The following is a 13,894-nucleotide window of genomic DNA, read 5'->3' as shown; positions in this document are numbered from 1 at the left end:
AACAGCTGAAAGAAATCTTTATTTGATGTTTAAAACATTCATATAAATCAAGCAAGGAATATTCATTTTATAATCTTATTCTCATTACATACTTAAACATTCTAAAAGAAACACACACATACACATATATGTGTGTGTGTGTGTATATATATATATATATATATATATATATATATATATATATATATATATATATATATATATATATATATATATATATATATATATATATATATATATATATATATATATATATATATATATATATATATATATATATATATATACATACATACATATATATACACATATACACACACATATGTGTGTGTATATGTGTGTGTGATTGTATGAACATAAGTCAACATACTTAAAATGTAATTTCTTTTCCTTTTCCAGCAGTCTCAGTTCCCCCAGCTTTCACTGCAATCCTCAAAGCCCTTCTGCACAAATTGGGAAACCTCTTCCTTACTGCCACTGTAACAAACAAAAGTCACAGTTCTATTACTTTTATCAGAGTTAAAATAAAAATATGATTTATGTTAGCTAGCTTCATTTAGCAAACAGATATTTCTGTTTATATAGATACAGATATTAATACAGATATATTTTACACATAATTTTACCTCTTTTTTTTTCCTAGATGGAAAGTCTATCCAGTTCACATTACAGTAATGCTAACACCCCTTTTGGTCGTCTCTCCTTACCCTCCAGCACTCATAAATCTGTTGACCTTCTTTGTCTGAGACCAACCACTACAATGCATCACCTATTTGTATTGGTAACTTACTTTGCAACCTATTGTAATGGTTGCAAAGTAAGTTACTTGTGCTGTATGCAATTTTAGATACACAGAAAGTCTTCACTTACTATATATGGCTGTCATAGTGTCCTTATGAAGGGCAGTTCTTCACTCTGCGCCGATGTCCGTTTTGCTTTGTCCTCCTATAAAAAGCATGAACATTTGAGTGTTTGACTAGTTTTAGATTTCCAAAAATCTGATATTTGTACAACTAAACATTTGAGCTACAATGATATGCTATTGAGAGATACTTTTATGGGTACTTTTTGGTAAAGAAACTGGTGACAGAGTTGTAGGCTTTTTAGAATACTATTAGCTAACCATTTGAACTGACTTTCAAAGCTGTTTACCTTTTAAATTGCTGTGGATCAAAACCTCCAGTGGGAAGGCGGCCATTAGAAGAACACACACCATTGAACCTGAAAATAACAAAAACAAACAAAAAACAGAACAATATATAAGAGTCAGGTAATAAATCTCTTCTGAAACAATATAGTTCATTTTGGGTGAAAAACAAAACATTCCTCTAAAACATATATACTGACATCAGCAATCAACATCATGATTGTAATTATTTCCTTTTTAGTACATCTACTGGTGTGTGCATGTGTCAAGCACTACGACTGTATCTATGCATATAAATTCACCATATATATCCTGCAAAAATGTTTTGTTATAGTCAAAAAAGGCAAACAAACAAAGGCATTCAATCAGAGGTGAGAAATTAATTGGGAATATCAATTATAGGTGAACTATTCTTTACCTACTAGCAATCATATTTGAATGTAAAATAAATAAATAAATAATAATAAAAATAACATGATGTAATTAAAATGCACAACCTACATTAAGGAAATCTGCATTTGTATCCACAGGCTAAAAGTAAAACAGTAAATGTGTTAGTAATAGTACAGGTATTTGTAAAAAAAAGAGGCAGTTACTGTGACTCTTCTAGTGGGATGCTAAATGTAGAGATTTATATTTACAGTATAATACAGCATGTACAGGTATCTGTGTTGTGAACTGTAACTGAATATTAGAGAATCTCGGAGAAATTACATGTATTTATTTTTTGAATTTATCAATCATAAAACTGTCTGTTTTGAAGGCCTGTTACGATAACAACTTTTTGTTGGTTTGTATATTGCCCCATAAACAATTGCGACAAGTTATGTCATTGTCATTTTAAGACCATTTTATGTCTTTGAATGTATAATCATAATATAACACCATAATAATGAAAGATCTACACACTTTCAATTGACAAACCAACATCTAATTCTAAAAATATTTAGATCATGGAAATTAGGTATCAAAATATTAGATACCATAAAAACTTGAATAAATAGTAATTTTTCTAACAAATAGAAAACAATGTTATTTAATGTTATTGTGTTGTTATTATTATATTTTATTTTTGTAAATATAATGACAGATAATTTGCATCATCAACAATTATTGAGGTCATGTACATGTATTGTGTGTTAAGTCGATATATTGATTATTGTGATAGGCGTACTGTTTTGGTATCATAACAAGCTTGTCAAACATGCATGACCACTAAGCAATGTCTAAGCAGTAGTATTAGTCTGAATGACAACAAACATAACTAGTGTTTTGGAAAATCTGTTAGAAAACAGTTATTTCAATAATTATGATTAGCATGTGACACAGACACTGCATAAAAACTACAACAACAAATACTTACTTTAGGAGGATGGGGGAGGGCAGCATGAGGTTGAGACTTTGACATCTGTAAGAAACAAATTCATGTATTACAAACAAGTCACTTAAAAATACAATAATGTGGCAGACTGTTCCCTGTTCAGATGCAGTGTATAAGTACAATCAGGGCTGTCACAACAATGGGGTGGGGCCAAGTGGCTGCAACCCTAGGTACAATGTGCAGGTATATATAATTACATATAATATATGTGAATAAAGCAAGAATCTGTTTAGGTTAGTCACTGTGCTGACTGATGCTTGCTAGGTTTATATGATTGCAAACTGCACAAAAACAACAACATCAACAACATTAATGACAATGACAAACAAAATTACCTACATTTATGTAAATCTGACATCAGGAAGATCTGCGTTCGATTTCATGGGCTGAAATAAATAGGCAGAAACATTACTACTAAAAAAACAAAAACTCTAAAAAGCCTAAAAATGACTTAAAAAGCATGAAATGTGGAACATTGTAATTAGCGAACATTAATAAAGCATAACTGTGCTTTGTTTCTAACTTTGGTAAGTACTCTGTAGCCAGAAGGAGAGGTGGGATTTCTGTGAAAGCCAAATTAAATGTGAATAGGTTTTGATAGTTATTGTATATAACAAGTGTAAACAGTTTTATTTGTAATTTTTCCCTTTCTGAGAAGGTAGAATAATAAGAAAAGGCAAAAGTACATCACAATAAAATTAATTAAGTTACATATTTTGATTACCAAATTATGGAAGCGTGGAGCTGCCACCCAGGCAAAAGAAAAATAGAGCTATATCACGTTATAACATGAAATGTTTATTGTTCTAACATTATGCTTTTCATGTTTGTATAATATAATATCACGTTATTACAATATACATAATTGTCACGTTCGCACAATATTGTACGGACGTGATAATTATGTACATTGTTCGTACAATGTTGTTCAAACATGTTGTTCAAACATGAAAAGTATATTGTACTAACATGATAGTATATTGTTAGAACGATAAACCTTTCACGTTTTAACGTGATATACTTATATTTCTCTTTTGCCTGGGTGGCAGCTCTACGCTTCCGTGCCAAATAAGCGAGAATAAAGTAATATTATATGAGAAAAGGCACCTGCTAGCTTGATGATGGAGGCTTCATAGACCGGCCACCCGCCTTTTGGCTCCTTGTCGCCACTCCACCAAATAAAGGTCCGTTTCCTCCATGCCGGCTAATTATTCATCCTCATTAAAATCTCGTATATGTTCAGTTGGCAGAATTGAGAATTTTACATCTTCCAACCACCTAATTAACGCGAACATAATCGGCTTGTTTCTTCCCGTCTCCTGTATCCGGCCGTTCCTCTCACTGTCGGAATTCGCGCCTCAGAGACGTCGTTATTTTTCAAAAAAAAAAAGAAAGAAAGAAAGAAAGAAAGAAACAGCAACAACTAATAAAGAGAGTTTTTGCACGTTCATTGCACATTTGTGGGAATGTTTAAATATTAAATTTTTATTAATTACTTTTCATTATATCTTTATTTTTTAAACCACCATGGCAATGCGCATGCGCATACTCTCCTGCACGCAAAGGGCTTTGGCGTTGACGTAATGTCGCAATGCATTGTGGGAGCGCAGCACCATCTTGGCTGGTCACGAATCAAAACAAGATTGCTACGAACCATTCTGAAACGTAGCTGAAAAGAAAAAGGACAGTATAGAGACAGATTGTGTCCAGATGCAAAGAGACGGTTCTTGATTGGTGAAATGTGGACCTGTATGGAATATAGCCGTGGAGTAGAAACCCTGAAGACCAAACCGCTATTGACTTAGCATGATCTACTCTCATACCTTGTCTGTGGAGTCAGCGCATACACGGCGCACCAGTTTTGCAATTATAAATCTCTGGAGGCACATCCAATTCACCAAGGACTGGGTACAAGATTTGGCTATTTTTAAGCCTCCACGTTGTGAGTACGCCGTCATTCAAGCAAAGGTAAGTCAGCTTGAGTACTGCGAGTAAAATGTGTTTGATTCCCCCTGAACATTCAGATTAGTGCAAGCATAAATTCATTCATGAGGGGGAAATTACAGTGAGAACATGTGGAGGCTCTGTTAGAGGGATAACATAGTGAGTTCAGTGCATTGATGTGACATTGTCCTGAAGGATTTAGTTATTCTTTATGGTTAAAGAAATTGCCCTAATTAATTCATATTTATTATAAATAATCCTAATTACACATCTTGCTTCCTTGTTTGTGTCCTGTGTCACTAAAAATACATTCTGTTTTAGTTTTATACATTGATTAATGACCTGCAGAACCTCCTTATCATATTAGGTGTCCATAATTGTCATTTAAAGTCGAACATTATGTTTTCTCCCTCTTGAAAGTGATTACATCCTTGCATTACATACTTTAGGTTCATTTTTTGCTGATAGGTTTCTAAAAAGAAACAGGCAGATTTAGAATATAACATGCAGCGTTCTATAGATGGATACATAAAAACACTTTATTTGTTACATTTATGATAAATGGATTTGAAAGTAGATAAAGAACATTTGTGTCGCCTTGGCTTATTAAAGCTCTTGTCTTTAAATGAACTTTGTCTGTGTGTGTTTCAGGTACTGCACTCTTAAAGACTGAATTGCAGCATTGCAGCCACAGGTCATTGTGAGCATCACAGGGAAGGTTGAAGCCGCCCACTGCACCTGTATGGCCGGAGTCGTGGAGACCTGCACCCATGTTGCTGCTCTTCTGTTTAATGTAGAAGCAACAGTGTTGATCTGTGGCACAAGGACTTTTACAGATGAACCTGCATACTGGGTTTTGCCTGGTAATATGACCAAGATACAGCCAGAGGTTGGCCATAAGATAGACTTCTCCTCTTCAGCTGCCCAAAAAAAGGTTCTTGATCAAAACATAAACAGACCATTCGTTGTGACAGGTAAAAGAAGCCGTCCTCAAAAAAGAAAAGTTCATCCTGCTACTGTGGAGGAGTTGGATCAACTGATGGGACAATATTTTTCCAAGCATAGTTCTGTTCTGAATAACCCATAATGTTTAATTTAGGGGGCCATGTAAATACTTTGCATTTACTGAATATGTACTTACTAAGTACCACTGTTCAAAAGTTGAATAAAGAAACAAAGAAATGTTTGCCTATTTTTAATTAAAAGCACTTTGTAGAACATCAAATCAGTTAAAATGTAGAATCAATGTTATGTATAGTTTACAAATGACAAAATGTTCACATAAAAAAATGACAGCATGTAAATAATATCACCCACTACTAGCATTCTGTAATTTACTGTCTCTTTTGAAAACGTATCAATACATAAACAGCACAAGACTTAAAAGTATTTAACAAGAGCATTTTTCCCTGGTTTTACTACCACACTGGGGCACATGTTCACCAAAACGCAGCAAACCTTTGCCATCTTATCCAGGAGGTTCACCTTTTCACCCTCACATGGAAAAACTAATCTCATTGGCATGGTGGTATGTAGCATGTAGTTTGAAGCAGGGATTTCGTAGTGCCCCATGTGTAGTGTTGGAACCCAGTCAGGATGTGTTTCTTTCATTTCATAGGCTGGTTTGCTGCAATAATGCCAAATAATTAGCAACTCTATAAATAGAAGGTAGTTCTGCATGTTTGATCTAAGTTTGTGCTATGATCTCAGAGCGCATTGAAAATGAAACTAACAGGATATAAAGAATAATATGAACTTATTTAGAACTTACCTGAATGAAAATACTGGAGCAGACCAACAGATATCTGGGGATGGTAGAGAACTGAATATCAGCTCGTCTCACAGCTGCTATCCAGGCTAGACGCCTTCTTTTGGTAACATCCAACACATAAGCTCCCTCATGATGCTTCCAGGTGAGGAAACAATGAAAAGAGAGCCTGTTTTCAAGCTTATTCATTTGCCGGTAGTGCAATCTAACATTACAACGGCCACACAGCAAGCATTTGTTTGGCCTGCTAATATGGCGCCTCGACCAAAAATCCTGGCTACGCCCCATCCCATAAGATCACGCTCCAGAGTCCTATTACCGTGCTGCATTTTTAACTCTGACGGAGATGGAGAATGAGCCTATTTCCAAAAAAAGTAGAGTGTGTTCCTTTAAGTACTATATTGTAAATATTGTCAACAACTAAAGTGTACATAGCAGTTGTTGTATCTTGTTTACTGTATCACTGACAGATAATTTCAAAGTCAATGAACGCTACATTATAGTGAGATATTGTGTAATGTGAAATACTGTAAGCAAATGAATAAACAACCTAATTCGTGATAGACCTTTGACTCTGTTTTGTTTGAATCCAACTGTTTTTTGCAGCTGTGCATAAAACATGTTACTTTTAGTATTATTATCATTATCATCATTATTGCACTAAATACATTTTAAATAAAGGTTGGAAATGTATTTTATTCACCCTAAAATATGTTTTGAAATGTATTTTGGTTTGAAAGAAATATATTTTCAATTTCAAAAATATATTTTTTTGGAGCATCACAAATACAAAATATATTTACCATATATTTTAAATATATTTTGGCCAGGAAAAATGTATTTTTTTACCGTATGGGGTGTCAAAAAGGTGAAAAACTATATCCTGAAACATTGTACAGCTTAAGCTGCTGCACATACTGATCTCACGCATGGAGGTAAAGCACAAGCAACTAGAGCTAATCTGTTAGGATAGTAAGTTACTGGCTTCACTTGTGGAAAAAGTGCTGTTAGTTATTTCACAGTCACCTGGCATTTGTGCTGTTCACAGAACCACAAGTCCATCGCTGGACCTCCTCTGCGCTGTCACTTTTGGAGCTCGGCATGCTCCCTCAGGTTCTCATGTTCCAACGCTGCTGAAGATTTTAAAGGCAGAGCACGTCGTACACCTTAGTTGTCTTCCTCAACGTCGAAAGTCTTTTATCTCATTTAAGATTTTGCTGTGCAAAAGTCTCCTCATGACGATCTCCTGGAAGCTCAGTAGCACAGCTCTCTGTGCTGAAGGTGATCTCTGATCCTCCTGAAGCCTCTCTCCTGGCCTCAGCTTCCATCTTGTGGATGATCCCCTCAGTCACTCCTTCTCATCATGGCACCTCACGACATCTGCAAATTAAAATGACACTCCTCTCACCACATGGCTTCCGCCATGTGTCAACTCCCCAATGAGACATGTACAAGAATGTTGCACAGTCTCCCTAAAACAATCTCCAGGGTTTGTCCCTTGGAGCAGCTTCACTCCAACCTGTAACCCTGTGTAAAAACATTAGTCAGCAATTAAATGTTTAGCTTGTCTAACTCTCAGCTCCACCCAGAGCCTGTATCATAGAAGACAAAGTCTTTAAATCAAACTTCACATTTTCAACCAACTACAGATCATAAGAGTAATAAAGTATTCAGCATAAAAGACAAATATCATGTGCAGGTTTTCTCCAGTCATTAAATCACTATTGTTATCATCATAATTTGTCCCAAATCATGAATCATCCCAATTTATTCCACAATTTAATCGGTGACTTTCCTTAAGCAATGTCACTCCACTCATTTTTATCACTGTGAGCTCAATAGTGGCCAGCTAATGAGCCCCATATTCAACTATTCTGTAACCACTGCACATTTGTTCAATTGTCACTTGTCTGTCTGTGCTGAATCCTTTACAAGCACTCTTAAAGAAAAACAAACATTAACACACGGTTCATCCTGGTGGTCAGGCATCGGCCATCCAGATTCCAGAGGAGCTGTAAAAAGGTCATAAAGTTAACACTCCACTGTAAAAAGAAGTAACACTGGTTTCAAACACAATATATCCCACACTGTATTCACTTCTTCCCTGTAATTTTCAACATTTTCTCCATAACACAGTGTAATTTAATCACCAACACACAGCCTGTAACCACAGTTTTCTTCACACAAAATCTCAGTAATCCTGTGGTAGAAAAACATCATTAAGATGTGTCCTGCTATAAATCACATGATCGAATCACATGATTAGCCATCTGCTGTAAAAAGAAATGTAAATGTTAGCGCTGCACATTTGTATACTCTCTTTCTCACAGTAATCTCTGTGAGCAACACAAAGTAGTTAATGACACACCCATGGTAAATTCACAGACACAGAAAATTTTAAACTAAAAGGTTAAATTTGCAGAGTTCACATAGTCATGTGACCCAAGTTTCCTCCTGTGGTCTCCTTCTGCTCCTGCAATAGAGACACACACAGAGATACATCCACACATTTGTCAGGTGGGGGTTAACTTCATACAATGGTGTTAAGTCAGTCAGTCTTGTCAGCTTTTGTCAGTCAGTTTTTCCACTCATTTTTTATTTGCTGACAGTAGAATCTCTCGTGACGCAATAAGTTTCTACTGCCAGCAATGACGTCATTTCAAAAGAAAAAGAAAAATAATTTAGACCGGATTACATTGCTGAATCCTTTTTGGCAGGGACTTGTTTTCTGATCGTCCCAAATAAGTGGCTTTCTCCCGAGCCCATTTTAATTTTTGGAGAAACTCACTTTTGCAACAGTTTTCTCGACAACGAGTCGTATAGCGCTTCTGTTCTAATCGTGCATCTCTGCTCAAACAGAGATCATCAACCGAAACCTTCAGTGCACCATGAAAGTAACAAAATAAAAAGAAAGGAAATAAAATAAAGGAAAGAAAGGCCTTGTTTAAGTCATGATACGTGTTCTTCATGTCAGGGGGATAAATCGTAACAACCCATTTGGCAGGCTCAACTTAGTAACAAAAGACAAATCAACAGCTAGATCAATCTCAAACATTCATCCAATCAGCCATACACAACATACAGCATAACCCTGTTGTCTCATCACATAATAAGTTTCTTCTCATGTATCCAAATGTGTGCCATGGTAAAACTTCTTCACACACCAGAAACTCACAATCAGACACGCTCACACTCACTTCTGCTTAGCGCACAATTTCACTTCATTCTTCAACGATCCACACAACACGTTCTGCCCAATAAAAACTTTGCAGTGTATTTCATCCTCTTTCAAGGCAGACTTCTCGTAAGTTTGCAGCAGGCAACGGGACTTACACCAAAACCCAGGCTACGTGTACACAACAGGTCACCGAAATCCGTTAACACCGCCTAGGTTTCCTTCTGTGCTGCTGCGTTCACTTACTGGCACTCACACACATATACGCTCATTCACACTCTTTTTAGGCCTATAATCCCCCTTACCGCGGCGAGCTCTTTCCTCCTTACCATTGGTGGAGAAACCATACACTCAACGCCCTTAACTGCGGAGAACCTTTTTTTTTTTTTTATCTTTATAGAGCTCTATCCTCCTTTCAGTGGAGAAACCATCCTTACCCTCCTTCTATTCGGTGGAGAAACCTCTTTAAACCTCCTTCGGTGGAGAAACCGACTTAACCCTCCTTAAATAAATCAAAAAGATTAAAAACAAAAACACTGGCGGAGAAACCAGGCAGCTTGCACACTCACGTACCTGCTTTAACGCACGGGCACGTAGCCGCTCTCTAAGGCCTTCTGTACTCACTGTTCGTGTTGTTTCCGTTCATGGGAAGAGTCTCTGGTTCCCGTCAATTGCCATCCATCCCGAGGGGAGTTCAGGCGCAAACTCTCCGGCCTGGAACAAAGCAAAGTACTAGGGCTTTCGTCAGTCGTCCCAGACAATGGCTGCTAGCAGACTGCAGTGGCGTCCTCTCCCTCTCCTCGGTGAATGCGATGTGTTAGGATCCGGCTCTCGAAGGACCAAATAAATGTTGGGTCTAAACTCAGACCCCGCTATATCCAGGACTTATTCCCATGAAAGAAAAACAAGGCAACAGTGTTCGATCGATTACTTGCGCAAGGGAGGCCTCATCTGTGTCCAGCACGAAAATGACCCCGATGATGGCCTCCTCTCGCTGCCTTTTATTGACAAACTTCAAACAATAGTTTACAAAACACCTCCCCTTGCAACCCCCTTTGGTTACAAAGACAAGGCACTGTATGTAAATGTATATACAAGAGTGTGTGTGTGTGTAAGTGTGTGTGTGTGTGTGTGTGTGTGTGTGTGTGTGTGTGTGTGTGTGTGTGTGTGTGTGTGTGTCCTCCTGCTGATCAAAGGGTCATAAAACCTAAAAGCAGGAGGAACATCCTTGGTCATAAAGAGGGTAGTCTCCCCCACACCCAATGTATGGTTTACCACAGGTAACACAGTGAAACCATACAAAGGGCAGGAAGTTCTACCAAACATCAAACAGACCTTCAAAAGGATGTTGCCTGTGATAAAACACTTCAACCTCGCACCCAGAACCTCGAGAATCTGGGGATGGGAGGAAAGAAAGAATTCCTTTCACAGAGTTGGCAAGCATAGAAATGACAAACATTAACAATTCACTCTAACAGTGTGTTTTCACCTATTAGAAAAAGAATATTTTGGCACAAGTCCAAAGATCGGACTTCTGGATTTTTATTTAGTTTTGTTTTTCATTTTGATCTGTTATTTTTATTTTTGTTTTTGAACAGTGCACTGGGAGTTTTGTTTGGGAGTTTTGTTTGGGAATCTCTTTTCTTTAAGCAGATCTGCACGATGGGAATTAAAAGCGCTATACGACACGTACCGGGCAAACCGTTGCAAGTGAGTTTCTCCAAAATTACAATGGGCTCGGGAGAAGGCCACTTATTTGGGACAATTAGAGTCCCTGTCAAAAAGGATTCAGCGAGGTAATCCGATCTAAAGTTCTTCTTTTCTTTTTGAAATGACGTCATTTTGCTGAGGGTGGAAACGAAATGTGACGATCGATTCCACTATCAGCAAAGAAAGAATGAATGAATGAATGTGTAAATGAGTGAAAATAAAAAAAACTGACTGACTGGTAAAAGCTGCCAAAAGCTGACAAGACTTGACTGACTTGACCACTACTCAATGTGAACCTCCACCTAGACATGACAAAAGGGTGGATGAATTTATGTGTGTTTACAGGAGCAGAAAGATGACAGCAGCATCCTAGGTTGCATGAGCTTTGGCCGTACCGATTTAGCTTTAAATGCCACTTTCTGTGATTATGAATCTACCAGGGGTGAGTTATTCATGGGCTTGTGTTGCTCACAGAAGTTACTGTGAGAAAGTGTGTATACACCTGCGCAGCGCCAACATTGCATTCTCTTTTTTACAGCATTATAGTTCTTCATGTGATTTGATCAAGAGAGAGCTTCGTGTGACCTCTGACCCTGATCACCAGCGTTAGAGTCAGTGAAGGTGAGATACCGTGTGACAGGAGGAGGAACAATAAAGTTTTATTTGTATGAACACGTAGAACAGATCAAATCAGAACGAAGCAGGTGGAGCTGAGTCAGGGAGGAGGTGCAGGCAGGTGAGCTGAAGGGGAGGAGCCAGTCTGGTCAGGAACTCTCTGTCTCCTCGAGTGAACCTCCTCACCTCTGAAACACACACACACACACACGACTGAAGGTTGCAGTCAGGTTGGGTCAGGGTGGGGTGATCATGGCGGACTTTGAAGCAATAGAACAGTGGCTGTAGCTCAGGTGGCAGAGCAGGTCAGTCACTAACTAGAATGTTGGTGGTTCGATCCCAGGCTGCTCCAGGCTGCATGCCTTGGGCAAATATCCTTGGGCAAGATACTAACCCCATGTTTGCCTACTGGTGTTGGTCAGAGGCTCTGGTGGCGCCAGTGTCCGGCAGCCTTGCCTCTGTTAGTGCGCCCCAGGGCAGCTGTGGCTACAATGTAGCTTGCCGTCACCAGTGTGTGAATGTGTGTGTGTGAATGGGTGAATGACTGAATGTAGTGTGAAGCACTTTGGGGTCCTTAGGGACTGAGTAAAGCGCTATACAAATGCAGGCCATCTGTTCTATGTCTGCTGCCACCGCTACAGCTTCCTTGCGGAAGCGGATGACGACTCCTAAAAGCGGTTAGTATCATGGTTGCTAGGCAACCTGAACAGCTCGACGGAGGCTAGAACGTCCCATTTCACAAGCCTCTCACTTCCGCACTTCTCATACTTATAGTACGCATAGTGTGCCTACTTCAAGCGTGCAGACCCTGAATTGGGACACAGCCAGAGTTAGCCTGTGCCTGTTGTGTTTTGGTTGGACCTGTCGTCTTATAGGGTCAGGAGGTCAAAGGTCAGAGCTCCTGTGGGTCTGAGGGTGGGCTCATGCTGGAGAAGGATGAAGGAGTCTGACCTGAGCCCTCCAGAGGACGACAAATCAGCACAGAGAGCTCCATTCAAACTTTGCTGCCATCAGTAATAATTCTTCAAATATAATCATCAGTGTTTGAGCAGTTATATCAGGGACAATCTAGACACGTGTGACAATACTGAACATGTCACATGACACACCTTAAACATCATGTGATCCACTCTCAGTCTGCACTTTCATTCATGACTTCAACAGGTTGAAATGAGCTTTGAAGAAACATCAGTTTAGTGCTGAAATATTCAAACGCTGCAGGAAGAAGAACAACAAAGTGATTACGGGCGTTTGTGTTTCAAACAGCAAAACCCGCAGAAATAAATCACGACCTGCCAACAATATGGGAGTTTCCGAGGTGCACCTGAACGCAGCACACGTGTTTCGATGCTCGTGAGTGTCCTCAAATGCCTCTCTGGGTGTTTCCCTCCTGCTCAAAGTTTACTTTCACTTTCCTTAACTTCGTGGAGTGGAGCTTGTTGTTGGTGTGTGAACAAACTGTAAGTTTGCTTTGTTTCCTCCTTAAAGAGTTTGTCTTTAGGAACTTTACTGTTTGTTCAGCTCATGTTTGATTTTTTCACACACGTCTCTCCATTAAAGTCATAGAAGTCAGTGTAATGTTTTTCAACGAGGTCGAATGTGTCCGCCATTAAAACACACTGAATGTTGCCTGAGCTCGACCGGAGAGCTCCGGGTCTTTTTATTCGCAGGGACAGCAGGAGACGGAGAGCGGACTTCATAAATGAATATTTTGTTTACATGTATGTTAGATATAGATTCAACTTGTTATTCAAAAAAAGAAGAAGAAAGTGGAGACATCAACTGTTGGCTCTGTTCCAACCCTCCTGAGCTGAGCTTCAGGTTTAAACCCGCCTCCTTCCAGGAAGCAGCTCACCTGTGTGTCCGTGTTTAGTGTCCAGGTGTGACGTGGAGCCTGTAGTTGGTGTGCGTTTTGAAGAACGCGTGTTCTTCATGTCAGAGAGCTGCTCAACATGTTTTCATGTTAGTATCTTTAGGATTTGATTTAAAAAAAAGCCCTGATTGAATTCACTACCCAGGTTCAGTGGAATGAGTGGAATATTTCCCAAACAGAGAAATCCAATAACAAAAGATAAGATCTTTTTTTTTTTTTTTTTTTATATCTTCTCTTTTCTTATGATAGTTTTATTTCTCTGAATCTCCACAGCAGCAGGT

The 13,894-nt window shown here is 38.6% G+C and overlaps 1 long non-coding RNA gene across 1 annotated transcript; it reads right to left on the bottom strand.

Moving 5' to 3' along the window:
* Positions 1-828: 828 nt before the first annotated feature.
* LOC134624154 (uncharacterized) lies at positions 829-2,555 on the bottom strand. Its single transcript, XR_010093461.1, has 3 exons — positions 2,511-2,555; positions 1,153-1,221; positions 829-945 (listed from the first exon to the last, which is right to left on the bottom strand). It is a non-coding gene; the product is annotated as an uncharacterized LOC134624154 (long non-coding RNA).
* Positions 2,556-13,894: the final 11,339 nt, after the last annotated feature.

This window comes from Pelmatolapia mariae, linkage group LG3_W, assembly GCF_036321145.2.
Source record: "Pelmatolapia mariae isolate MD_Pm_ZW linkage group LG3_W, Pm_UMD_F_2, whole genome shotgun sequence".
NCBI classification, from domain to species: domain Eukaryota; kingdom Metazoa; phylum Chordata; class Actinopteri; order Cichliformes; family Cichlidae; genus Pelmatolapia; species Pelmatolapia mariae.
The sequence above is the reverse complement of the archived record's forward strand: the minus strand, read 5'-3'. Positions and strand labels throughout refer to the sequence as shown.